The sequence below is a fragment of the Nerophis ophidion genome, linkage group LG04 (genome assembly GCF_033978795.1).
Source record: "Nerophis ophidion isolate RoL-2023_Sa linkage group LG04, RoL_Noph_v1.0, whole genome shotgun sequence".
In the NCBI taxonomy this organism is placed as follows: domain Eukaryota; kingdom Metazoa; phylum Chordata; class Actinopteri; order Syngnathiformes; family Syngnathidae; genus Nerophis; species Nerophis ophidion.
In genome coordinates this window covers 196,048-223,942 of record NC_084614.1, presented here as the reverse complement: position 1 = coordinate 223,942, position 27,895 = coordinate 196,048, and positions in this window count along the sequence as shown.

Here is a 27,895-nt window from a genome sequence, read left to right as displayed (position 1 = left end):
CACGCTGGTTAGCGTCCTCAGTTTGTATTTTTTGATATTGCTTTAAATACATTAAAATAACTTCATCTTTCCTTGCACAATACTCCTGCTTGCTTCCTGCGTCGCTAAGGAATACAACAATCGCAGCCATGCGCCCACGAAGACGCAACAGGTACCTAATACCTGCTTTCACTTTGTCTTTCTTCTCTGCACCCTGGGATCATGGCAACAGCCGCTATGCGCTATCCTCACACACGGGTTGCATTGGAGAATCAAGCTATTTTCATTTCTACAGCGCTGATTCACAAGAGACGTTTTGTGTAGAGCAGTCCTAGAACCACACTCATGAAATAACCAACTCAATCACAGCATTTTAAAGATGGAGGAAAAGGAAAAACATTCTCCGGAAAGGAAATTTCCAACAGTACCAAGAATATACATAACTATGGAAAAGTCTTGGGTCTTGCAGCCCGCAGGCCAGTTCAGGCCGGCTAAAAGTTTTTATCGGGCCCACCGGATGAGTTTGCTAAGTATAAAATGAGCTGAAATTTTGGAATGAAAGAAACTGCTGTTCTAAATGTGTCCACTAGATATCGCAATAGCAATTATTTGTATTTTTGTAGATGATGCTACATATGTAAAAAAAAAAATAAACGACATAATGTTAGTGCACCAGCTGAGGAAAATGAGCCAACTAGATGAATAACATCCTGTAATTTCATTTTGATACTATTCTTTTATCTTGATGGATTGAAAATGAAAACCAATGAGTTGACTAATGAACATTATCACATAGTTTGTTCAGAAAGTATAATTAACGACAAATAAAGATAAAGTACTAATAAGTGCAACATGTACTGTAAGTGTAAAAAAAAACAACAACATTATAATTTGTACATTTTTAAAATTATCTTGTTCTATTTTTTAACAAAGAAAACAAACTAAAGTTTTCTTTGTGTTACGACTTGGAGATAATGAGAGGACCCAGATGCTGAGAGGAAGTTTCCAAACTGACAACTTTTATTTTGAAATAACTTTTTTACCTCCGGTGAAAAAAGTATCTCACAATAACATAAACAACGTACGGAAAATAATTCCGAGGATAAACACGTAACTCAAAAATTACTCCAAAAAATTAGGAATACTACTTTTAAGAAAAAAAACGAACAAAAATAGAATAGCAATGAGAATGAACCAAAAGCGCTCCAACAGGAGGAAAAAACTCTAATGATCTATACAAATACACTATTTATGAATGAACAAAAAAATCATTCAGTCAATGAGGCAATCAAACGAAATTTGGAACAACAAAAAACTCACCAATTAGGTCAAGGAAGGAAAACTAAGGACGCTCGAAGGAGGAAAAAGTAAACTCAAAATTACAGCTTAAAAACTGCTGTGATAAAAAAAAAAGGCGAACCAGGAAAACACGAGCAAGGCAAGGAGGGAATCAAGGACATGGACTTGGACATGGACATGGACGCTAGAAGGCACGATAAACGAGACGATCTGGCAAAGGACAAACGGAGAAGTGAGCTTTAATAGGATGTGGGAGTGATGGGGAACAGGTGGAAACAATCAGGAATCAAGGATGACGTCAGACTGGTGACACAAGAGGAAGGACCCGTGATCTGAAACAAGAGGGTAGCTTTTCCAAATAAAACACATAGATCACAAGACAGAAAAACAAACAACACTTCTCTCACCACAGTGGGACACTTTGTTTTTAAGTTATCGTGCTGTTATTTTACCTGTCCGGCCCACTTGGGAGTAGATTTTTCTCCATGTGGCCCCCGATATAGAATGAGTTTGACACCCCTGGTCTAGAGTTTTATGCTGCCGATTCCGATATGATCAGCTTTAAGTGAGCTCGACTGATACCATACCCATATGATCACATGAATTAACTGTAAATGTTTCAATTCTTCAATGTTGAGTGCTTTTAACAGTTTGACAATGTCAACACAATGTTATTAACTAGTTCCTTATTCTATTTTATTACATACAATTTTTTGAGTAAAACAAAGTCAATAGTACACAATAACTAAACAAAAGCAAAACTACTGTATACTCCTCTTTTAAACACAATAACTTAACAAAAGAAAAAAAAAAGCCCTCCTATGTCCTGTGTTTGTAAACACTAAAAAACAAAATATTTTAGGAATCAGAATCAGAATAGTTTTTATTGCCATTGTTTGAGAACGGGTTCACAAACTAGGAATTTTTCTTGGTGTAATCGTGCAACATAGAAGACATATAAGACAGAATGGGTAATAAGATGAGCTGTAAGTGAGCTATCAGATCTTGTTATTGTTCATGTGTCTAATGGCCGAGGGGAAAAAAATGTTCAGGTGGCGGGAGGTGTGGGTCTGGATGGACCGTAGTCTCCTGCCTGAGGGGAGAGGGGAGAATAATTTGTGTGCAGGGTGAGAAGAGTCAGCTGTGATACGACCAACCGGCCTCCTGGTCCTGGAGGAGAACAGGTCCCGGAGGGATGGGAGCTTGCAGCCAATCACCTTCTCAGCAGCAGGTATGATGCGCTGCAGTCGATGCTTGTCCTGGACTGTGGCGCCGGGGAACCACATGGTGATGGAGGAGGTGAGGATGGACTCGATGATGGCTGAATAAAACTGCACCAGCATCTTGGTCGGCACCTTAAGTTTCTTCAGCTGCCGCAGGAAGTACATCGTTTGCTGGGTCTTCTTGATGAGGGAGCTGATGGTCGGCTCCCACTTGAGGTCTTGGGTGATGGTGGTGCCCGAGAAACGGAAGGAGTCCACAATGGAGACAGGGGTGGGAGAGTCAATCAGGGTGAGGGGGGATGGTGAGGCTGTGACTTGCCTAAAGTCCATGATCATCTCCACTGTTTTCTGGGCGTTCAGCTCCAGGTTGTTGAGGCTACACCAGGACGCCAGCCAGTCCACCTCTCTCCTGTAGGCGGACTCATCGCCATCTGAGATGAGCCCGATGAAGGTAATGTCATCCGCAAACTTCAGCAGCTTTACCGACCGGTGACTGGAGGTGCAGCAGTTTGTATAAAGGGAGAAGAGCAAGGGGGAAAGTACACAACCCTGAGGAGTACCAGTGTTAGTGGTTCGACAGTCCGAGACAATCTTCCCCAGCCGCACGTGCTGTCTTCGGTCTGTCAGGAAGTCATAGATCCAACTGCAGAGGGAGTCAAGCACGCTGAGCTGGTAGAGCTTGTCTCGTAGCAGTCCAGGGAGGATGGTGTTGAAGGCAGAGCTAAAGTCCACAAACAGGATCCTGGCATAGGTTCCTGGGGAGTCCAGATGCTCCAGGATGAAGTGGAGAGCCAGGTTTACTGCATCATCCACAGACCTGTTGGCTCTGTAGGCGAACTGCAGTGGGTCCAGGAGAGGGGCGGTGATGTCCTTGAGGTAGGGTAGGACCAAGCGCTCAAAGGACTTCATGACCACAGACGTCACAGCGCATGCGGCCTGTAGTCCTTGAGTCCTGTGATCCGTGCTTTCTTGGGGACAGGGACAATGGTGGAGGTCTTAAAGCAGGGCGGCACACGGCATAGCTCCAGAGAGATGTTAAAAATGTCAGTGAAGACAGGAGCCAGCTGATCCGCGCAGTGTCTATCCGGTCCGGGGGCCTTCCATGTGTTCAGCTTCAAGAACTGCCGGCGTACATCCTCCTCTCGGATGGAGAGGGCCTTTAAAGTCCTGTGATATTCTTGGAGTCCTTTAAATCCTTTAATAATCCTTTAATGGAGTGCTGGCGTTGTTGGGGAGGATGATGTTGGGGGGAGCAGAGCTTTGATTAGATGAAGACCGTTCTTGATGACAGTAATGTAAGTTGAGGGCAGTGAGCCAGAGTCCGGTCATTCAGGGCCTGGGGGGCTTTGGGCTTATAGTTCGTAAGGGCACTTAGTCCTTTCCAAACGGCCGCAGAATCACTGGAGCGGAACTGTTCCTGTAAACGGTTAGTGTACACAGATTTAGCTTCCTCCACTTCCCTGTTGAAGTGGTACTTGGCTTCTCTGTAGGTACTCCGGTCCCCGCTTCTCCACGCAGCCCCCTTCTTCTTGCGCAGCTGTTGGAGCTTGGGTGTGAACCAGGGCTTGTTGTTGTTATAACAAGCCCTGGTGCGCGTCGGAATGATGCGCGCCTCATTGAATTGAATGTATGAGGTCACAGTGTCTGTATACTCGTCCAGATTGTCCGTGGCCGCTCCAATTGCCTCCCAGTCTGTCGTCTCCAAACATGCGCGCAGCTCCTCTACAGCTTCAGCGGTGAAACACTTAATGGTCCTCATAACAGGCTTAGCCAGTTTCAGTCTATGCCAGTATGAAGGGATTAAGTGCAACCTCACGTGATCTGATAGTCCAATAGCAGCACGGGGGACTGCATGGTATGCTTTGCTTATTGTGGTGTAACAGTGATCCAAAATGTTCTCCTCTCTGGTCGGGCATTTAATAAATTGCCTATACTTGGGTAATTCCTGGCTCAAATTTCCCTTGTTGAAGTCACCAAGCACGATAACAAGAGAGTCCGGAAAAGACCGTTCCACATGTAAGACTTGGCCTGCAAGCGTGCGCTGAGCGTCACGCACGTCCGCGCTGGGCGGTTTGTAGGCAGACACCAGAATGAATGAAACAATCTCACGCGGTGAGTAAAAGGGCTTACAGTGAATGAAAAGATATTCCAGAGCAGGAGAGCAGTGTTGGGATATCAACGTCACATCTGTACACCACTTGTTGTTGTTGAAGAAGCAGACTCCACCGCCTCTTGTTTTGCCGGAGAGCCCCGCGTCTCGGTCCGCGCGAAGAAGATGAAAGCCCTCCAGTTGAACCGCGCTGTCCGGGATACTCGCGCTCAGCCATGTCTCCGTGAAACACAAAACACAAGATGAGGAAAATCCCTGTTTCTTCTCATCAGCAACGCTAGCTCGTCCATCTTGTTGGCAAGTGAGCGGACTTTGGAGAGAAAGATGCCAGGCACACACTCTAATATTGATTGTGATATTTATTACCTTTAGTGTCGATGCTACCAGTTAATGGATCGATCTGCCCCCCTCTTACATGTTAGGTACTGACTATGACAATGTTGTTGTTATATTATCTTCTGTTTAGAGTCTTATTAATCTTTTCATCATTGTTTTGTTAAAACTGCGCACACTGTAATATTGATTGTGATATTTTTTACCTTTATTGTCGATGCCACCAATTAAGGGATCGATCTGCCCGCCTCTTACATGTTAGGTACTGACTATGACAATGTTGTTGTTACATTATCTTCTGTTTAGAGTCTTATTCATCTTTTCATAATTTTTTGGTTAATAACTGCTTACTTTCTGCTGTCGAACGTGCTTCTATCTACACTTCATAAAGTTTACTATACACTTACTTTTTTTGTACCATGTTTAGTCTCGCCCTCCAATGATACTGCTACTTAAGAAGAAATGTAGTTTTTTTTGTGGCAATTATTGGTGATGCCGCCTACCTCACCTGTCCCTGACTGGCAATTAGGACACACCTCTCCCCAGTTGCCATTCACGGACAGGGATGTATCATTATTTTTTTTTGCTACCTTGATAGGTGTTTATTTGTTTGTACTTTGCCTACCTGCACAAGTTTTCATTTGCACTTATTAAATTATCATTCTACATCCTGTCTCTGCATCCTGGCGTCACGCCAACAACACCAGCAAGTTTTGAAAGTAGACTAAACATCTTGGTAACATAATTTTGATCTTTGAGTCCATTTGATTCAAAACTACGTTAAGTGCTATAGTTATATACTTTTTATATACGCAATTGCTTTACATTTTTTCAAAAGCTTCAAACCTGTCCATACATATTAAATTTTTATTTTTTTATAATTTTTTTTCTTATTTTCTAAAGAAAAAAAACAACAAAATCTATGTTTATGTTATGGAAAAAAATGCAATATTTTCCAAAAGAATTATAAAATATTTGAGATTAGGTTACGGCACAGGGCAGCAGGGTGGGGCAGTGGTTAGCGATCGTGCCTCACTGTGAGAAGGTCCCGGGTTCGATATCACAAATGAAGCGTACAAACAAAAAGATTGGTACATTACCCAGTAAAATATGACTCAGACAAAATAGACCGTAGTGCACTCAAACTCTTTGCTCTAAGAGGTGGTTTTCATCATATAGCCCGCTTTCAAAGCAGATGTGGTCAGTTTGGATGTGTTGTAGATCCGCTGAGTCACCTTGTAATGTGAACACAGTAATGGTTGTTGTTATGCTTGTGCTCTGAAAAGTAATAAAATTGGCTTGTTGACCTGGAAAATGTATTCAACAAAGTTCTACTGCGTACAAACAGGATCACTTTATCCATGTTGCTCATGTAACCACCATAGACGAACCCTGAACTCACCTGCAATTCTGAGTCCAAATCACCCCTTTCAAATAAAGTCAGCAAAGACTTAATTATGGGATGTCTGTAAAGATCATCCTGACAAATTATGCCCTAACTCAGCTGAGATAGGCTCCAGCACCCCCCCCTCGACTCCAAAAGTGACAAGCAGTGGAAAAATGGATGGATGGATTAAGCTATGTGTTGAGAGTGATTTTTATTCTATACCACAGCTATCAAAAGTGCGGCCCAGGGCCAATTTGCGGCCCGCCCACAGTTAATTTTTTAAAGGCCCGCGGCACATTTTAAAAGCACTACTAAAAATTGTAAGATAAGCAAGTGGAATGAAAGAGCAACAGGATATGTAACGAAAAAAAGTTACAATGTTGACTCTAATTGTTGTGATCCGGCATTGTTTTGAGCACTTCCTTGTTTTGCTTCTATCACCATGGCGACGTAATTTGCTCCTCCTGCACGGGCTCTTGACGCACACCTGTTTGTGATTATTGTTTAGTATTTAAGCACGCCTGCTACCTTAGTTCGTGCTGGACGTTTTGTTTGCTTCTTGCAACACTTGCGTGTGATATCCTTGCCTTCTGTTTGTACTTTGCTAAGTCTTAGCTTAGCTTCCGCGCGCTCGGCACGCGCCTCTAAAGACTTTGAACTCAACTCTTACTAACTATTAGCATTTCGCTATCCGTGCATTGGCACACCTTTATTTTTACCCTTTGTACAAGTGTTCTTTTGTTATATTTTATATTAAACAACCTCCTACCTTCAATCCTGCCTGCTACAGTCCCGTAGCATCCAGAGGTGACAACACACACGCATCATTATGCGTCCCACACGAAACACTAATGAAACAAAGCTGACACGCGGGCCATTTTGACTTTTTTCTTTCTTTCTTTTTAGCTTTTGTCAATGATTTAAAAACAATAGTTAATCAAAATCAATCTTGTTATGAATCAGTGACCTATTCACGGTTTGAATTACTTCACATTAAATATTCCACTCTGAAATTTTTGGGGGAAAATACTGCATATTTTGTGTGTAGTTTGCCATATAAAAATCTCAGTTTTCTTTGACAAAAAGGCCATAAATCAAACGAAAAAATGTGGGGAAAAAACACAAAACATATAATCGACTGATAGATCAGAGGTTCTCAAATGGGGGTACGCGTACCCCGGGGGGTACTTGAAGGTGCGTGAGGTTTTTCGAAAAATATTCTAAAAATAGCTACAATTCAAAAATCCTTTATAAATATATTTATTGAATAATACTTCAAAAAAATATGAATTTAAGTTCATAAACTATGAAAAGAAATGCAACAATGCAATATTCAGTGTTGACAACTAGATTTTTTGTGGACGTGATCCATACATTTTGACGTTAAAGATTATTTTTTTGTGAAGAAATGTTTAGAATGAAGTTTATGAATCCAGATGGATCTCTATTACAATCCCCAAAGAGGGCACTTTAAGTTGATGATTACTTCTACGTGTAGAAATCTTTATTTATAATTGAATCACTTGTTTATTTTTCAACAAGTTTTTATTTATTTTTATATATTTTTTCCAAATAGTTCAAGAAAGACCACTACAAATGAGCAATATTTTGCACTCTTATACAATTTAATAAATCAGAAACTGATGACATAGTGCTGTATTTTACTTCTTTATCTCTTTTTTCCAACCAAAAATGCTTTGCTCTGATTAGGGGGTACTTGAATTAAAAAAATGTTCACAAGTGGTACATCACAGAAAAAAGGTTGAGAACCAACGGGGTTATAGATTGTATAATTAAAAGCCTTGTTTTTCTTTCCAAATGGCCTTTGCGCAATAAATAATAATGAACTAAAATGAATGGTGTTTTGACCTATTTAAGGCTTAAATTACTTCACATTGAATATTCTACTTTGAATAAGTTAATCTACAGGTCTAAACATTGAGTTAGAAAAAAATAATAATTTATGACTTATTTTTAACATTTTATGACTGAGACCCTTTTGGATCCTCGGCACCAAACTTGAAGGATTAAAAAAATATGTATATTGAATTGGTTTTGATGATAAAAAATATCAAAATGCATGCTTTGATTTTTTTAGAGTGCAGCCTTCAGTGCAACGGTTTTGACAAAGGACATCTGAGTCATGGAGTAAATTATTGTCACATGGAACACAAGAATAATATGCTGTATTTTCTGCCTTAAACCCACAAACAAAACAAATAAAATGTCAGCAACTCATCTTGATTTTTTGTTAAAGGGGAACTGCACTTTATTTGAAATCATAAACAATTCTTATGTGAGACAAAAACACATGTCTTTCTCCTTTTTTGTACAATCTAAATCACATAATATGCTAACAATAGGTGGCTAATAATGGAGCTAATGGCAGTCATCTATTCCGCCTATAAAAATACTCCATTTACATGTCGTGACCTGCAAATTAACAAAGTGTTAACTACCTTGTTATTGTAACGCCGAGGAACTAGTTTTAGGAACACAACGCTTTGCTCACTGAGGAAGCAATACGGCTTTTGACTTACTGAGCCGGTGAGCTGCTGCATTTGAGTTGGTAAAAGTTTTTTCTAGATTGAAGCTCATGACTCACACCTGGATTGTAGAAATGTTGTACATGAACTGAAACGTTGGTTAGCTTTGAAAATCAATGTATTAACATCACTGAGATACGTAATAAAATACTTGTTTGCTCCTAGTTTTTATTCATATTTTTACCTGCGTGATAGTCAAAGCAGGGAAACCAAGTTCGTGCTGAAAGATACAAACTTCCCGTCAGTCAGCATCCCACTGAAACATTGTAGAGTAAATCATTGTTTTATTATGTTTGTAGTTTGTATTCCTTGTTTAGCATTTAGCATTATTGCTACTTTCTGGGACTGTTTGTCACTCAGCTGCTAAAACTTGTAGCTCATACGTTGTATATTCAGGTAAAATAATGTAAGGTTCTGGATAGATTGTTCCAAAGTAGTCGTTGTTGTTGTCAGGTTTGTCCCTGACAGTTTGGTCCATGTCTTAGTTTTTCCTCTGCATGTGTCTGTGTTTCCTGTCTTTATATCCTGTCAGCTCTCTTATTTTGTCTGTTTCCTATTTTTCTCCCTGGGCGCTGTTTCCCCTCCGCTGCGGCTGATTGGCACCTGGCCACACCTGGTGTCAATCAGGCCGCTCCTATTTAAACCTGCTTTGTCCTCCAGTCAGTACTGGATTATTGTCCTTACCTCTTGTCACCACTACCTGTCAATGTCATTATTATTTGTCGTGGTAGCAGAGACTACTTCTGTTCATTCTGTTCATGCCATAGTTCCTTCGTGTCACAGTAAGTGTTTTTGTTCATAGCCAAGTTTGTTATCCGCCTAGTGCGTGCCTTTTGTTCATACCCGTTTGTTTGGTTTTGTTGTAGTGTTAAATTAAACCATGTTTTCCTTTACAATGCCTGCCGCCTTTTCTGCATCTTGGGGTTCGTCACAAACTCTATGAGACAGAATAATCCAGCACTGACTGGAGGACAAAGCAGGTAAAATAGGGCTGATTCACACCAGGTGTGGCCAGGTGCCAATCAGCTGCATAGGAGGGGAAACAGCGCCCAGGGAGAAAAACAGGAAACTGATACTGTAAAGACAGGAAACAAAAACACATGCAGAGGAAAAACTAAGACATAGACCAAACTGTCAGGGACAAGCCTGACAGTTGTCTCTCATTAAGTCTGCCATGATTAGTAGTTATTGTTATTTTTGAAAAAAAATAGCGGACATTGCCATGTGAAATCAATGCGTCCAAAAATAAATGTTCCGGCAAGGCTTAAAATGACCAAAATACGTAAATATTACATGGTATTTTGAATGGGTTTGTTGCTTCATTATGTATACTTACAGCATGTATATAAAATGTTGACGAAGGTTTTCGTTGTTTTTTAGAGCCCTTTATTTGCGGAATAGATCAAATCTCTATTATCTCCATTGTCAGCCACTTCTTGCTAGCATTTTTTTGCAATTTAGAATACATGAAAAGAGAAAGACATATGTGTTATTGTCTCAGGTAGGGATTGTGAATGATGGGCAAAATCGAAAATCAAGTGCAGTTCTTCTTTAACCCAGCTGCACACTGGCAGAGTTTATGGGACATTAAAAGGTATTATGGCCTACGACCAAAAACTTAGAACCAATTGCACTTTTTTTTGTTTCCTGTTTTTTCAAAAGGGTATCCAGAATCCTATTTTAAGTGACAACTTGCCGACTCTAAATGCTCACCAGCTGTAAATATGACATTCTCTTGGCTCAATCTATGTATGCTGTGTAAACATTCTTACAGTAGTTCTTTATTTTAGTACTGGGATTTACCTCAGTATAGCTTCTGCAAGCAGCAAATTGGAGCATCCGGCGAGGATGAATCATCCTTTTCAGCCTCAACACTTTTTCTCTTCAACTCATTGCCTTAATGGAATGCTATGTTTTAAAGTAGCTGTTTTTGCCGTTCAGGGCTGGACCTACAAAATACATTTGATCAACATAGAGTTAAGTAAACCAATATGAACATCAGAAATTGGCATAGGGCATTACAATGTCATGAATCATGTCAGAGTAACCTCTCATTTCTCTGCAATCTAAAAATAAAAAATAAAAACTGCTCGTAAGAGGCGGCTAACAACGCCTATTATATGATCCATTACGATCTATTCTCCCTATAGAGCACTCAATAAAATCCCGAACAACATTTTATATACAAACCCCGTTTCCATATGAGTTGGGAAATTGTGTTGGATGTAAGTATAAATGGAATACAATGATTTGCAAATAATGTTCAACCCATATTCAGTTGAATATGCTACAAAGACAACATATTTGATGTTCAAGCTGATAACCTTTTCTTTTTTTGCAAATAATCATTAACTTTAGAATTTGATGCCAGCAACACGTGAAAAAGAAGTTGGGAAAGGTGGCAATAAATACTGATAAAGTTGAAGAATGCTCATCAAACACTTATTTGGAACAACCCACAGGTGTGCAGGCTAATTGGGAACAGGTGGGTGCCATGATTGGGTATAAAAACAGCTTCCCAAAAAATGCTCAGTGTTTCACAAGAAAGGATGGGGCGAGGTACACCCCTTTGTCCACATCTGCGTGAGCAAATAGTCAAAGAGTTTAAGAACAATGTTTCTCAAAGTGCAATTGCAAGAAATTTAGGGATTTCAACATCTACGGTCCATAGTATCATCAAAAGGTTTAGAGAATCTGGAGAAATCACTCCACGTAAGCAGCATGGCCGGAAACCAACATTGAATGACCGTGACCTTCCATCCCTCAGACGGCACTGTATCAAAAACCGACATCAATCTCTAAAGGATATCACCACATGGGCTCAGGAACACTTCAGAAAACCACTGTCACTAAATTGTTTGTTGCTATATCTGTAAGTGCAAGCTAAAGCTCTACTGTGCAAAGCCAAAGCTATTTATCAACAACATCTAAAAACGCCGCCGGCTTCTCTGGGCCCGGGATCATCTAAGATGGACTGATGCAAAGTGGTAAAGTGTTCTGTAGTCTGACGTGTCCACATTTCAAATTGTTTTTGGAAATATTCGACATTGTGTCATCCGGACCAAAGGGGAAGCGAACCATTCAGACTGTTATCGACGCAAAGTTCAAAAGCCAGCATCTGGGATGGTATGGGGGTGCATTAGTGCCCAAGGCATGGGTAACTTACACATCTGTGAAGGCACTATTAATGCTGAAAGGTACATACAGGTTTTGAACAACATATGCTGCCATCCAAGCGCCGTCGTTTTCATGGACGCTCCTGCTTATTTCAGCAAGGCAATGCCTTGCCACATTCAGCACGTGTTACAACAGCGTGGCTTCGTAAAAAAAGAGAGCCGGTACTTACCTGGCCCGCCTGCAGTCCAGACCTGTCTCCCATCGAAAACGTGTGGCGCATTATGAAGAGAAAAATACGACAGCGGAGACCCCGGACTGTTGAACGACTGAAGCTCTACATAAAACAAGAATGGGAAAGAATTCCACTTTCAAAGCTTCAACAATTAGTTTCCTCAGTTCCCAAACGTTTATTGAGTGTTGTTAATAGAAAAGTTGATGTAACACAATGGTAAACTTGCCCTTTCCCAACTAATTTGGCACATGTTGCAACCATGAAATTTTAAGTTAATTATTATTTGCTAAAAAAAAAAAAAAGTTTATGAGTTTGAACATCAAATATCTTGTCTTTGTAGTGCATTCAATTGAATATGGGTTGAAATGGATTTGCAAATCAATGTGTTCCGTTTATATTTACATCCAACACAATTTCCCAACTCATATGGAAACGGGGTTTGTACATGCTACAGTGCTAAACAAAGAGTACACAATATGAACATGACATAATAGTCACTTACAAAGTCAGCTCTTACAGTGACTGATGGGATGGTTGTATCTTTCAACACCGTACATGATGAATTCAGCATAATCTTCACTCTTCAGATAAAAAAAAATCCTGGTGAAATAGGTCTATGTTAAATTTTCCAGTCAATCAACTTTTTGGTTTATGGCCACAAATGTCTACTATGCAGGTGTGAAGCAAGATTTGTAATGTAGAACTAACTCAAATGCGATTCTGCAGCAGCAGCTCAGGAACTAGTTTAGCTCACAGTGTGTGTTATTAAAAGTAGTTCCTCTGTGTTCCTCTTTTAATAACAATATTACCGTAGCTTGGTTGAAATGCAGTAAACGGCATTTAAATGGAGCGTTGTTGGAAGTTTTTTTCGATGTTTTTTAGGCCTAAAAGATTAATCCCAATTACTTCCATTGTTAGCTAGCAGTTTTTCGCACAGAAAAAAAAATACATGTTCTTGTCTCACATAAGAATTGTGACGGATAGGGAACATTCTCAGAAAAGTGCTGCTCCTCCCTCAAGGTTGCATATTATAGTTTTTTTCAACAATTTCAAATACGTTACAAACTGTCACAACATTGTATTGGAAATATGTTTGCCAAAATCTTTTCTTAAAGTTTTCCCAATTATGCAAAACCATCTTTTCTCACCTAATAGATCCTGCATAAGTCCCAAAAATTTGAAATCAAACCGTGGAGGCTTTGCAGGGATATATATTTCTAAAACAATCTTGCCCTGGAGTCTGCTCTATCCTGTGATTGTTTTTTCACACTGTTGACATCAGCGTATTATCCACAATTAGTTTAAATGTACCCAAAGTGCTTTGGGTGTGTCCGCCATTGTAGTCCGACACTGTGGTCAGTAAGTTCCTTATTTTTCTCTGTCCTCTTGGTGTGGGGCAGACTGGCTCGTACATGCACATGCATTCCCTGCTGTTGTCATTTCTAATACGAAGTAGCATATAGTTGTAACTTATATCTGTCAGTAGACTCGCTATGGAAGCGCTAAAAACAACAACAAAGATGGCGGGGAGAACACCCAGTCGAAATAGGATCGCCCACACAATGGAGAATCCTGAAAAGACGGTCAGGAAGCAGCATGAAGACGGTTTGTAAAACATAATCTATGCAAAATATAGTCCAGAGAACTTACATGTTATGTACACCACAAAAAAGTGTTTTAAATGTAGAAAAATAATGATATTATCACCCTTTTAATGCTGGAATTCTGACAGTTCAAAAGGGATTTTAGTAAGCTCCCAACAGAAATACACAGTTTTGTTTTTTGCTTTTATGCTAATAAACTGTGTTTGTCCACGCTTGTCTCTGACAGGATGTGGAACTAAGAAGTGCCATTTTGCACATTATCCACTTTTTCCATCTACACTGTAAATCTACATTTGTCAAATGTAATGCATATGTACAACACACACACTTGTCAACCCTCCCGATTTTCCCGGGAGACTCCCGAATTTCAGTGCCCCTCCCGAAAATCTCCCGGAGCAACCATTCTCACAAATTTTTCCCGATTTCCACCCGGCCAACAATATTGGGGGCGTGCCTTAAAGGCACCGCTTTTAGCGTCCTCTACAACCTGACGTCACGTCTGCTTTGTATCCATACAAACAGCGTGTCGGCCAGTCACATATTATATGCGGCTTTCAGTGACGTGCTGTCAGGGGAGGCAAGTAAGGCAGTGCCTCACTTGCCACCAGGTGGCTTAACATTAAATGTTCCAAAACGAAGTAATTTAAAAAAAAAAAGTTTTAATATTTCTCTTTTGGTTTATGCTTTCTATGTGATTTTGGTGTGAATTCTGTATATTTTGATAATTTTCATGGTCAAAATCGCGGAAATCCCATGTTTCCTGATCAAAACAATGCAGCAGACGAGAAGTGAGGCAGACACAGGCGGTGCCTCCAGGGCTACACACAGTGTGTATTGGGCGTGTGCGTGCAAGGAGTTGCATGCTTGTTACCACGTGGAAAAGGCAGGTCTTGAGGCAGCAAGTACCTCTGCCTCAAGGTAGGGGGCGATATTTTGTCAACTTGCAGTTCAATGCCTCTGCAGTACTCTGACTCGCCACACTGGTAGAAGTGGGGGAGCTCAAGCTAGCAGACACAGGTCTCTCCAGCGGAAGCCAGCATTTTTTTCTTTTCTTTTTTTTTTTAACTGTATTTATAACACACATGGCATTTTTATTAGAGTAAGCCAGCCTTTGTGCGTTTTTTTTGTCAGAGGCCAAAATATTGTTTAATTTCTTGGAATTAAATTGAATTAAATGAATGTTTCTGCCAATATGGAGGACTATATACTGTATCCAGAATTAAATACTTCTCTAAACTGGACTTTAAGACAAAATGAATGCGATCATACAAACGGTATGTAAATGTCTCCGTCCCGGCTTCTCGCTTCTTCACGGGAAACACCACCCTTTGGCGCAGTAGTTTACAACACATTTAATATTTCTTCACAATTCCAATGTTCATCAGTCTCTTAATGTTTCACACAAACTTTGACGTTCACCAGTCTTTTCCTGTTTTTCATCGTGTCAAGAATGCACAAGAATATTCGCCTTCCGGCTCCAGTCACATCATACGCAGAGCATTGCACTCCTGCTCTCTCTTGTCTGGCAGTCTCACTCTCTCTGCCAGCCCTGCTCATGGTGTCCAACCCTGCTGATAAAGGGAACAGGTGATTAAATAACTCGTCCCAGCTGAGGTATCTGCTCACCTGATTGCTGCTTCATGACCGGCTGCTGCACATGCCCCGCCTGCAGGGGACGCTTAGGACTCGCCCTTCTCCACACTGTACAAAGTACGTTTTCATGGAGGATAGCTATTGCTGCTTCAGCTACAAATACAGAAAGGTAAAATATACTCACAGTACTTGATTTATTTTGTTAAAAGCAAATGGGACCAAAAAGTATTTAATAACAACTTTATCAAATAGTTTTTGGACCCATTTATCATATCATAATATCATTATGATAACACTTTTATCAAAGCGAATAACTCCCTTTTTTTTCCTGTAACTCAACCTAAATCAACAATGACTAGAAAATGCACCTATAAATTTAAGTAAAAAATCAAAAAAAAAGAAGAAGAAAAAAAAAGTATGTATGCCTCACCTGGTGTTTAGATCACCGCACGTCACTGGCGGCTTTTACACACACCTAAGTGGATGCAAAGCATACTTGGTCAACAGCTGAGGGTGGCCGTATAAACGACTTTAACCCTGTTACAAATATGCGCCACACTGTGAACCCACACCAAACACAAATGACAAACACATTTCGGGAGAACATCTTCACCGTAACACAACATAAACACAACGGAACAAATACCCAGAATCCCCTTGCAGCACTAACTCTTCCGGGACACTACTATATACACCCCCGCTACCACCAAACCCCGCCCACCTCAACATCCCCCCATTTCCAATCACATTAAGGAGTGGTACAGAGAACAAAAATACTAGCATCACTTGCATAACTACTTGAGCTAAACGGTCCGCACATAACATGACCATCTATGTGACAGTTTAGGTTGGTTAAGGACCTGAGGGCGCTCAGCAATGTCCTCGAGGCCAGAAGGGCCGAATTCCTAACAGCACAAAGAAGTGCAGAGGAAGGAAGAAGAGGAAGTGAACCCCAGCTCCAACCAACTCCACAGCCGGTGCTGAGAATCAAACCCGCCAGTCTACCCAAGTTCTATGGATTCAAAAGGAACTTCCATCAGTGGCGTAGCGACTGGGAGAAACTGCAAAGACAGGGAGAGCCGACCGGCTCCATTGAAGTGAAGAAGTTTCAGCTCCTGGACAGTGTTGATGAGCGGATAGGCAGAGAACTACGCCTGTCAACATACAAAGATGCGGAAGACATGTTCAGAGTGCTTGAAAACAGGTATGGCAACAAAACCACAATTGCCTTAGAAATAGTTGAAGAACTGGAGAAGATTCCTGCTTTAAAGTCAAACCAGCCAAGGAAAGTGATTGACTTAATCCAAAAAGTGGAAAAGGCCCTTGATGACCTGAGAGTGCTGGGAAACATCGGAGCCATCAACAACCCTCTTGTGATCAAGTCAATAGAGAGTAAGCTGCCGGATAACATAAAGAGGGACTGGCTCACATTAATGGTCAACCCAAGAAGCAAAGGGACGGCAGACAATCACTTCGACAGCCTCCTCAAATTCTTGAAGACCCAAAAAGAAATTCTGGAGAGGCTAGAGCAGCTTGGTGTAAGTGAAAGGTCTGAGAAGAAACCTACTTACATGGAAAAGAAGTTTGCCTCTACCAGGTTCACAGGGAAAGCCGGATGCGTTGTCTGTGGAGATGAAAGGCACCAGGAGAAGCTCTTCTTTTGCAAGCGGTTCAAAGAACTGAAGCCTGGCGACAAAGTGAAAGCTGTGGAAAAGCTAGGAGCATGCAAAAGGTGCCTAAATTGTCATGAAGAGGAGGATACTTACCTGTGGAACAGGGACTGCAGGAATTCCTCAGGCCATCATTTCTTTCTTTGCCTAAAGGGAGACCCCAAAAGAAGAGAACCCAGGAAAGGAGGAAGACCCAACGTCAGAAGACAAGTGCTCACCGAGGAGCAAGAACAGCTGATGTCTGAGCTCACCCTAGAGATGGCTGAAAAGTTCAGGAAGGCATTCACCAATGTGACCGTGAAGACCTACTGTGCTGGAAAGATCCAACCTGGAGTGATGGATGCAAATACACGTGAGTTACCAGTAATTCTGATGCTGTTGGAAGTAACTAGCAATGCAGGACAGAAAATTGGAACTCTCTTTGACCTGGCATCGGACACTAACTACATCACTCACAGAGCTGCCAGAAGACTCGACCTGCGAAATGAAAAGGTCACCCTTGTTGTCCAAGGAGTTGGAGGAATGACCATAACGGTAAAGACCAGAAGATATTTACTAAAGTTGAGAGTGAAGACGCCCACAGGCACGGAGAGAGCACACGAGCTTGTATGCTATGGCTTGGATGAAATTGCCAAAGTGCACAGTGAAATCAAACCTCACCAATTTAGGAAGTTCTTCCCAGACATCAACCTAGAGGATCTGAAGAGACCAAAGCATATTGAGCTTCTCATCAGCCACCGTGAAGGAAGACTCGCTCCACAAAGATTAAAGATAATTGGGGACCTGGTCCTTTGGGAAAGTCCATTAGAAATGACTGTTGGAGGAGCACATCCAAACCTCTTTGAAGAAGTGGATGCGGCTATGCATAGGTCCAAAACACACTTTGCCCGGTCAATGAGAACTACAGCAGTGAAATATCAGGAGAGTTCTTAGACTGGTGGAAATGGAACAGCATTGGAGCCGCCTGCGAACCCAAGTGTGGGGGATGCTGGTGCGGCAACTGTCAACCAGGAGGAAAAGTAAAGACCATAAAAGAGGAAAGAGAGCTCCGAATCATAAGGAAAGGCCTCATTTATGTCAAAGCAGATGCACATAGTGACGAACCACATTGGGGCATGAAATATCTCTGGATTGATGATCCAACCTCGCTGCCAAAGTTTGCTCACCTGAAAGAGGAACGTAGGATCATGGAAGAGGATGCGTATGTTAATGATCTGTTTACATCCCATAATGACCTGGAACAGCAGAAGGAAAACAAAAGAAGAGTGGAGGAAATCCTAAAATCAGGCAGGTTCTTTCTCAAGCCTTGGGTCCGATCAGGCCAAAGTGGGAGGCGGGAGTCTGTACCAAGAGAGGCGAAATCCTCATCAGAGAGGATCCTCATTCTTCCAAATCAGATGAGTGAAGATGAAAACAAAGCACTTGGTGTTGGATACCTCATTGGTAAGGACAGACTCTACCTCGTGACATCCATCAATTTCTCAAGAAGAAAGAAGATGAGAATGGGCCAAAATCTCCCGGTGGAAGAGGTGAGAGGAAAAACTCCAGATCCACTAACAAGAAAACAGCTTAGCCAGGTAGCTAGCCTGTACGACCCAATAGGTCTTGTCACACCTGCTAAGCAGAAAAGTGCCATTCTTGTCAGGAAAGCTTTTCAAGAAGCAGCTTGGAACAAAGCTCTGACCAGAGACACCTGGGACAAACCTTTGTCTGGAAAGTTGAGAGAAGAAGCTATCTCACTGTTTGAGGAATACACGCGCCTCAGCTAAATAACCTCCCACAGAAGCCTCACACCAGCCAATCGGATTGGAAAACCCTGGGGAATAACCTTCTCTGATGGAAGTGACAGAAGCTATGGAGCTGTGGTGTACCTCAGATGGGAGACTGAAGAAGGCATTCAAGTCAGACTGACAGAGTCCAAAGCCAAGCTCACACCCATCGACCAGAAAGGAGAGGCAGTGAAAGCTGAAATCTGTGGTGCTGTCTTTGCTACACGGCTCAGAAGGTACATTGAAAAACACAGTCGGATGGAAATGGAATGTTGGCTCCATCTGCTGGACAGTCAAATTGTCCTGGGAGCAATCCAAAGAGAGAGCTATGGATATCAGACCATCTTCGCAAACAGAATTGGAGAGATCCAGAAGTCCACGTCTAGTGAAGATTGGAGATGGATTCCAGGAGACCTGAATATCGCTGATCTAATAACAAGAGGAGCATCACCAGAGGACCTTAAAAAGGATTCTGTGTGGCAGGAGGGACCAGAGTTTCTAAAACACCCTGTGGATGAGTGGCCGACAAAGTCAGCCAAACAGGTTGCTGCGAATGCCAAAGCGAGCATTGACAAGCTTCAAAGGAAGTATTTCACAGCAGTAGTAACCAGGGCACAGGCAAAGAGAAACTACAGTGATGTCCCATCTATTGCAGAAAAAACTCCATGACCTACTCATGTTGGAAATGACCACAGTTCTTGTGAACAAGAGTCCAAGATCCAGGTCCGAAGACCACCTGCCGGTTCTGCTGTACAAAGAATCCTGGACATAAAGAAATTCAGCTGCCTGACCAAGCTGATCCGAGTCATTGCCTGGGTATGGAGAGCAGTCAGGAAGTGGCGAGCTCTGATCAAACTCTCAGCCTCAAGTAAGCTAAAATGTCAGGAAACATCACCACAAATGTGCAAGCATGCAGTACTCACTGCCATCGAGTATGAAGATGTGCTCAGGGATCTTTTTCTTGCAGCCCTAGAAGGCATAACCTTTCAGGACACCACACTAAATAGACTTGCTGTGTTCAGAGAGGAACAGACTGGACTTCTGCTCTGTGGAGGAAGATGTCAGATTTTTAATGAAGAAAAATCAGCAGTGCCAATCATACCGTATGATGTGTGGGTATCCACTCTCCTTGCCCAAGAAGCACACAATGCCAACCATGAAGAGATTGCAGGAACACTCCTTCGGATGAAGAAAATAGCATGGGTGGTAAAAGGTCGTAAAGTGGCTCAAAAGATTGTGAACAACTGTGTTGCATGCAGAAAAGCCAGAGCTAAAACATGCCAGCAAATCATGAGTGACCTTCCACCTGAGCGTATAACACCAGCTAATCCCTTTCAGTACACAACAGTGGACCTCTTTGGACCTTATGAAGTGAAGGATGAGGTGAGAAAGAAAGTGAAAAGTCTGGGGAATAGTCTTCTGCTGCAAGGCTTCCAGAGCCATACACACTGATGTTGTCAGTGACCAGTCAGCTGAAGGCTTCCTTCTGGCCTACCAGCGATTCACAGCACTGAGAGGGCACCCAAAAAAGCTGTGGTCAGATCCTGGGAAAAACTTTGTGGGTGCAAAACCTGCCCTTAAAGAGCTCTATTTGTTCCTTGACCAGCTGGAAAAGTCAAATATTGAGAGTGAAGCCTCCAGGAATGGCACAGAATGGAACTGGAAAATCCATCCCGCAGACTCACTTCACAGGAATGGAGCTGCAGAGGCGGCGGTGCGCACTGTGAAGCGGGCCCTGCACAATCTGGGAGGTGAAGGTGTCTTCAAATGGAGTGAGTTCCAAACTTTTTTGTATTTAGCCTCCAACCTTGCCAATGAGAGACCCATTGACGCCAGGACCCAGAGCCGGGAAGACTGTGTGGAATACATCAGTCCAAATTCACTTCTGCTTGGACGGGCTGGACCCAAAGGAGATCCAGCTAGCTTTGAGTTTGAAGGCTACCCTTACAAGAGACTGAAGGCCATACAAACAGAAGTTGACTGATTCTGGAAGAAGTGGAGTCAGCTTGCTGGACCTAACCTCTTTGTGAGATTCAAGTGGCACACTGCCTACAGAAATGTGGCTGTTAGAGATGTTGTCTGGATGGCTGACCAGAACGCTCTAAGGGCACAATACCGGCTTGCCTGAGTGACCAAAGTAAACACTGACAGCAGGGGCATCGTGAGAGATGTGCACATCAGGACTTTTCCCAGCTACCCAGTCTCCTCTACAAAACCTGCTGCAAAGAAGGGAAAGCAGCACTCGAGTAAAATCCCGGCCACCATTCTTCACAGAGACGTCAGACGCATCATTGTTTTAATACCAGTTGAAGAACAAGAACAACGTCATGCAAACTGAAGAGAAACGTGCCTGAACAGATGATGATGTGACATCCTTGGGTTTAAAAAACCAAGAGGTCAAGTGGGAGGTGTCAAGTCAAAAGACGGAGCAGCACAAACACCACTGATTTGCAGAGCACACTCCAGGCTTGAAGGGGCAACAGTGAGAGCTGAGGGCTGAACATCTCCACCTGCTTCCACCAGATTGGCTTGATTGAGTTCACCTGTTCACCTGCTCAGAGCACATGCTTAAAATGTTTGAGCTTCAGTCAGTCACCCTTTTTGACATGCTGCTGAGAGGAAGGAAGACAGCTCTTGTGTGGACTCAGAAGACGCAACTGGTTATCAACCTAATCGCCCTAATCGCCTATCCTACTGTGCAGCTAATCGGCTATTCTAATCGCCTAATCTACAATTCAACTAATCAACCCACCACTAATCAACTATTCTACTATTTAACTACCGACTATTCGACTATTCATTCATTTCATCCATTCATTTACGCCGATAACCCAGTTTATTTGATTGCTTCAAATCAAATATCAATAAATCACAAGGAAAGAAGATTGAGTTGTCCCTTTGTGTCCTTTTTGAGTCCCACTGGCCCTTTCAAGTTTGGGCACAGCTGCAAAACACCTGAAGAACTTGACAATAATACATTGTTTACTTAAAAATGTCTAGTACAGATAATATGATGGTGTGAGTTTATTAATCATGGAATATTGAACCCACATTAAGAATATTTCTGTTTGGTTTAGTCTAGCAAAAATAAATATTTCAGTGTATGTTGCAGTCCACAAAACAACATAGCAGATCAAAGACCCACATGTCCATCACATCTTCTGAGACAACAAACAAATGAAAAATACAAACACTCAATAATGATGATGCAAATATTATTATTTGTACATTTAATTGTATTGTAAGAGTATTTTCTTTATTGTTTAAATAATTGTTAACATATTCCTTAGTAAAAATCGCTACATTTGCACATCCCCTGATCAAATACAGAAGAGAAACCTAACATGTGGCTATGCAGGCCAAATTTACCCTCTGATTGCACAATGCTTCATAAACTGGGTTGGATCATAGCCGTGTATAGAGAGAGTATGGCCAACTCGGTTTCAAAGTTAGGAACAAACATGGTGCCCAGTAGTCACGTGAGTGGATTTTGACCAATCAGAGAGATTATGGCCTGATGAGCTCCTAAGTGATTGGTATAAAGCCCCTTTATTAATTATATTAAACTTTAACCTTAACTTATGTGACTACAGAGCGCCATGTTTGGTCCCAACCTTTAAACCGAGTTGGCCATACTCTATACTCCTCTCTGGGTTGGATAGCTAATACCCTATTTTGTCTGAATGTCGATTATTGCAGAAGTAGGTAGTAAAGGAATATAGAGCGCACTAGTATATAAGCTAAATTTTAGAAGAACACTCTTCCCCACATATTAGCCGCACTGGACTATAAGTCGCAGATATATACGTTGTGAAATCAATCAGTTACACGGAAAGATTTTGTAAATGTTTTTTAACAAACCATAATTGTTTCCAAACGGTGTCTGTCACGCGGCAGTAAAACGGCTGATAAAGCAAAACAGAAGTCATCGTCATGGACCCACTAGCTGCAGAAGCTAGCTCTCTAGTGAGCCAAACAGACTCAATAACTCCACGGTGAAGTTTTGGTGAATTTACTGAGGAATTTGTGATACTGAAACAATACAAAAAGAATGCTACTGTAAGTTAATAATACTAACACAGAAAAATGTTAGCATAATAGCTTATGCGAACGGCACTGGCTTTATTACATTACACGCACAAATGTGCATGAAAACCCTCCAATCAAACATGTGACAGTTATACTATGAAACTTACAAACGTTTCTTGGAGTGATGAATGAATAAACCATAGGAGTAGAATGGCTATGGATTACTAGATGGAACAGACTTCTACTTCCGGTTCAAGGCACTGAACAGAAGGAAATACTGTAGAGGAAACTCGTCCAAAAGATGTGTCATAGCACAAACAATAACACACCTTTTCAGTGTCTCCGTGGGTGTTTTATGAAAACTCTGTGTTGAATACAAAACATATTCGTAGTTAGCGAAGAAAATCCATCATTTAGCCGCACTGTTTTTTAAGCCGCTGGGTTCAAAGCGTAGCAAGGAAGTAGTGGCTTATAGTCCAGAAAATACGGTAAATAGTATGACTTTCTAATGACTTAAGTGGGACATAAATATCGTATAAAAGCTATTCCTGAGGATGATAGGCTCTTGGTCTTATGCCAATAATGATCCGTCGTAGTTTTGTAGATAGCGTGGTCTTGCACTCCCACCTTGATGGTAGAGATCAAATTTGCTCACCTTTAGAGAGCTTCAAGCACTCTTTCCGCCACGTTAGATGTATCCTCAAAAATTTGTTCCACCTTGTAGTACATTCTGATGTAAAGGAAGGAGGGCCGACCGACCATAAAGCTGTCTTGCACATGCGTGTTATTGCATCAGTTGACGTCAACAAAGTGCCAGCACTTTGATAAAGAAGGTGAAAAACACTACTGAATTCAAGAAAAAAGTCATTGCAAAGTACATAGGTAGCGTTTGTGGGGCTCACTTTTTATCATCTTTGCCGTTTGTAATAAATGTCCAATTGATTCATTCATCTCTATATTTCTTTTTGGTGTGTACACTATAATTACTTTTTGATTAAAAAAAAAGCGTTTTGTGTAGGGATTGTCAGGTTTCAGAAGGCTTCATGGCAAGAAGGTGAATAAATCCCAAGATTCAGGAGGCAAGCATGAAGTAAAAAGTGCATTCATTATACTGTCCACAGTACAAAAACAAAAACCGACGGTACAAATAAAAAATTAAAACGTACTTGCACCACGGAAAACTATATCAAAAAATCAAGAGCACATACAAAAGAACTAATGGTGGGTGAGTCGAATGGGCTACTGGAACAGCAGGGGGGAGCTGAAAGAGAAAGCAGATGCTGCAAGCAAACAATGATTCAGCAAACCTCCTTCTGCAGCTGAAGTGATTAAAAGGGGGCTGATGGGAATCACCTGCTGCACCTCCAATAGCTCGCTCAGGGAATGATAAAGTTAAAGTTAAGTTAAAGTACCAATGATTGTCACACACACACTAGGTGTGGCGAAATTATTCTCTGCATTTCACCCATCACTGAAGTACATGAAGGACATCAACTGTATACCAAACAAAACATAAGATCCTAAATGTAGTTGCTAAAAACAAGGACAAAAGGAACATGAATTCATGTCACAGCAGAATTTTCGCAAAAAATGTAGGTCTTTCAATACCAATAACAAACGCAGATTCCATTTGACTGGCACTATATTTTTTGTGTGCCCACAAGCAGCCGGCAGCTAATTATTTGTCTCCATACACAATGTGGAGCCTCTGCCCTAAATTAATTATAATCATCTCTCTTATGGTAAATGAACTGCATTTTTTAGTTTCTTAATTAGGTAGTATTATCACTGGAAAAGGAGGCTAAACATGTTACACACCGAGAGCAAGCCAGGAGCAGGCATGCTAACAGCTAAGCTAAATGCTAAGCCAGCTTGAAACATCAAAAATAAGTGACTAGTAAAGTTTCAGAAGTGTTGGAACCACATTGCAGCAGAAAGTAAGCATATATTAACAGGAAATTGACAAATAAATTAATAAGAGTCTAGAGCAGGTCTGGGCAATTATTTTGACACGGGGGGCAGAATTTTGAGAAAAAAATGTGTCTGGGGGCCGGTATATCTATTTTTAGGAACACGAATACAAAACCTCACAATAATGTCTGATTGAACATTATGACAGACCGCCTTAAAAACAAAATGGAAATTTACAAACCCCGTTTCCATATGAGTTGGGAAATTGTGTTAGATGTAAATATAAACGGAAAACATTGATTTGCAAATCCTTTTCAACCCATATTCTGTTGAATATGCTACAAAGACAAGATATTTGATGTTCAAACTCATAAACTTTATTTTTTTTTGCAAATAATAATCAACTTAGAATTTCATGGCTGCAACACATGCCAAAGTAGTTGGGAAAGGGCATGTTCACCACTGTGTTACATCACCTCTTCTTTTAACAACACTCAATAAACGTTTAGGAACTGAGGAAACTAATTGTTGAAGCTTTGAAAGTGGAATTCTTTCTCATTCTTGTTTAATGCAGAGCTTTATGCGTTCAACAGTCCGGGGTCTCCTCTGTCGTATTTTACGCTTCATAATGTGCCACACATTTTTGATGGGAGACAGGTCTGGACTGCAGGCGGGCCAGGAAAGTACCCGCACTCTTATACTACCAAACCACGCTGTTGTAACACGTGGCTTGGCATTGTCTTGCTGAAATGAGCAGGGATGTCCATGATAACGTTGCTTGGTTGACAACATATGTTGCTCCAAAACCTGTATGGACCATTCAGCATTAATGGTGCCTTCACAGATGTGTAAGTTACCCATGCCTTGGGCACTAATACACCCCGATACCATCACAGATGCTGGCTTTTGAACTTTGCGCCTAATCCGAATGGTTATTTTCCTCTTTGTTCCGGAGGACACCCCGTCCACGGTATCCAAATATAATTTGAAATGTGGACTCGTCAGACCACAGAACACTTTTCCACTTTGCATCAGTCCATCTTAGATGAGCTCGGGCCCAGCGAAGCCAGCGGTGTTCCTGGTTGTTGTTGATAAATGGCTTTTGCATTGCATAGCAGAGTTTTAACTTGCACTTACAGATGTAGCAACCAACTGAAGTTACTGACAGTGGTTTTATGAAGTGTTCCTGAGCCCATGTAGTGATATCCTTTACATACTGATGTCGGTTTTTGATGCAGTACCGCCTGAGGGCTCAAAGGTCCGTAATATCATCGCTTACGTGCAGTGATTTCTCCAGATTTTCTGATTTTTTTGATGATTTTATGGACCGTAGATGGTAAAATCCCTAAATTCCTTGCAATAGCGCGTTGAAAAATGTTGTTCTAAAACAGTTCGACTATTTGCTTACAAATTGGTGACCCTCACCCCATCCTTGTTTGTGAATTACTTAGCATTTCATGGAAGCTTTTTTTATACCCAATTCTGGCACCCACCTGTTCCCAATTAGCCTGCACACCTGTGGGATGTTCCATATAAGTGTTTGATGAGCATTCCTCAACTTTATCAGTATTTATTGCCACCTTTCCCAACTTCTTTGTCACGTGATGCTGGCATCAAATTCTAAAGTTAATGATTATTTGCAAAAAAAAAAAAGTTTATCAGTTTGAAAATCAAATATGTTGTCTTTGTAGCATATTCAACTGAATATGGGTTGATAATGATTTGCAAATCATTGTATTCCGTTCATATTTACATCCAACACACATTCCCAACTCATATGGAAACGGGGTTTGTACATTTTTTTACTGAATGTGACACCCAGAATGTATGTAAAAATAAAGAATGTGGGATTGACAATATCAACTATGAACAATAAAACACTGAATATAGACAACATATGAATGTCACACCCCCTCTCAAGCGAAACGCAACAAAATGCAACAAAAACATCGAAATATGAAAGGGAAGGCTAAAAAATAAACCCACCTACAATCTGATACAGCACTAAGCTTTAGAACTTTGTAGTAAAAATCTCCTTCCGCGTCAGGCTGGCCACTCTGGAAACGCTCCCCACTCACACTGCTTGGTGCCTCGTTTGAGCTGCTGTGACTTATATTCCAATAGTATATCATGCAAAAGCGCAGATTCCAACCATTGAAATACTTTGTATAGTTCAAGACTTACGGTCATTTGAAAACATCACTGCACATCATAATGGCAGCTACAGTTTCCATCTTAAAGATAAAAAAAAAATTATTTGGGAATGTCCGGCCGGCCAGATTGAAAAGCTTAACGGGCCCAGGCCTGAACTAGAGAGAGGATAATATAACAACAACAGTTAGTGCAGGGGTAGGGAACCTATGGCTCTAGAACCAGATGTGGCCCTTTTAAAGACTGCACCTGGCTCTCAGATAAATCTTAGCTGACATTGTTTAACACGACAAGTAATGAATAATTCTGCTTGTAATGACAGTGTCAAAAATAATATTCAAAATATAAAACATTCTCATGCATTTTAATCCATCCATCCGGTTTCTACCGCACCTGCTCAAGTAGTCGCATTATTGGTAAGAAGTATTTTATTTATTGTTGGTTAGGTTCAGAATAACAATGTTATCAAAAAGAATAAGAGACCTAATATAAATGATGAATGGGTTGTACTTGTGTAGCGCTTTTCTACCTTCAAGGTACTCAAAGCGCTTTGACTCTACTTCCACATTTACCCATTCACACACTGATGGAGGGAGCTGCCATGCAAAGCGCTAACCAGCACCCATCAGGAGCAAGGGTGAAGTGTCTTGCTCAGGACACAACAGACGTGACGAGGTTGGTATAGGTGGGGATTGAACAAGAGACCCTCGGGTTGCGCACGGCCACTCCCCCACTGCGCCACGCCGTCCCCACTCTATACTCTAAAAATGTTGGTCTTACTTAAAAATGCACGCATTTAGTTGTAATCAGTCTTAAAAAAATATTATGTGGCTCTCACGGAAATACTTTAAAAAATTTGGGCTTGTATGGCTCTCTCAGCCAAAAATGTTCCCGACACCTGTGTTAGTGTGTCAGCACTGTCCCAGTCAGTACACGACATGT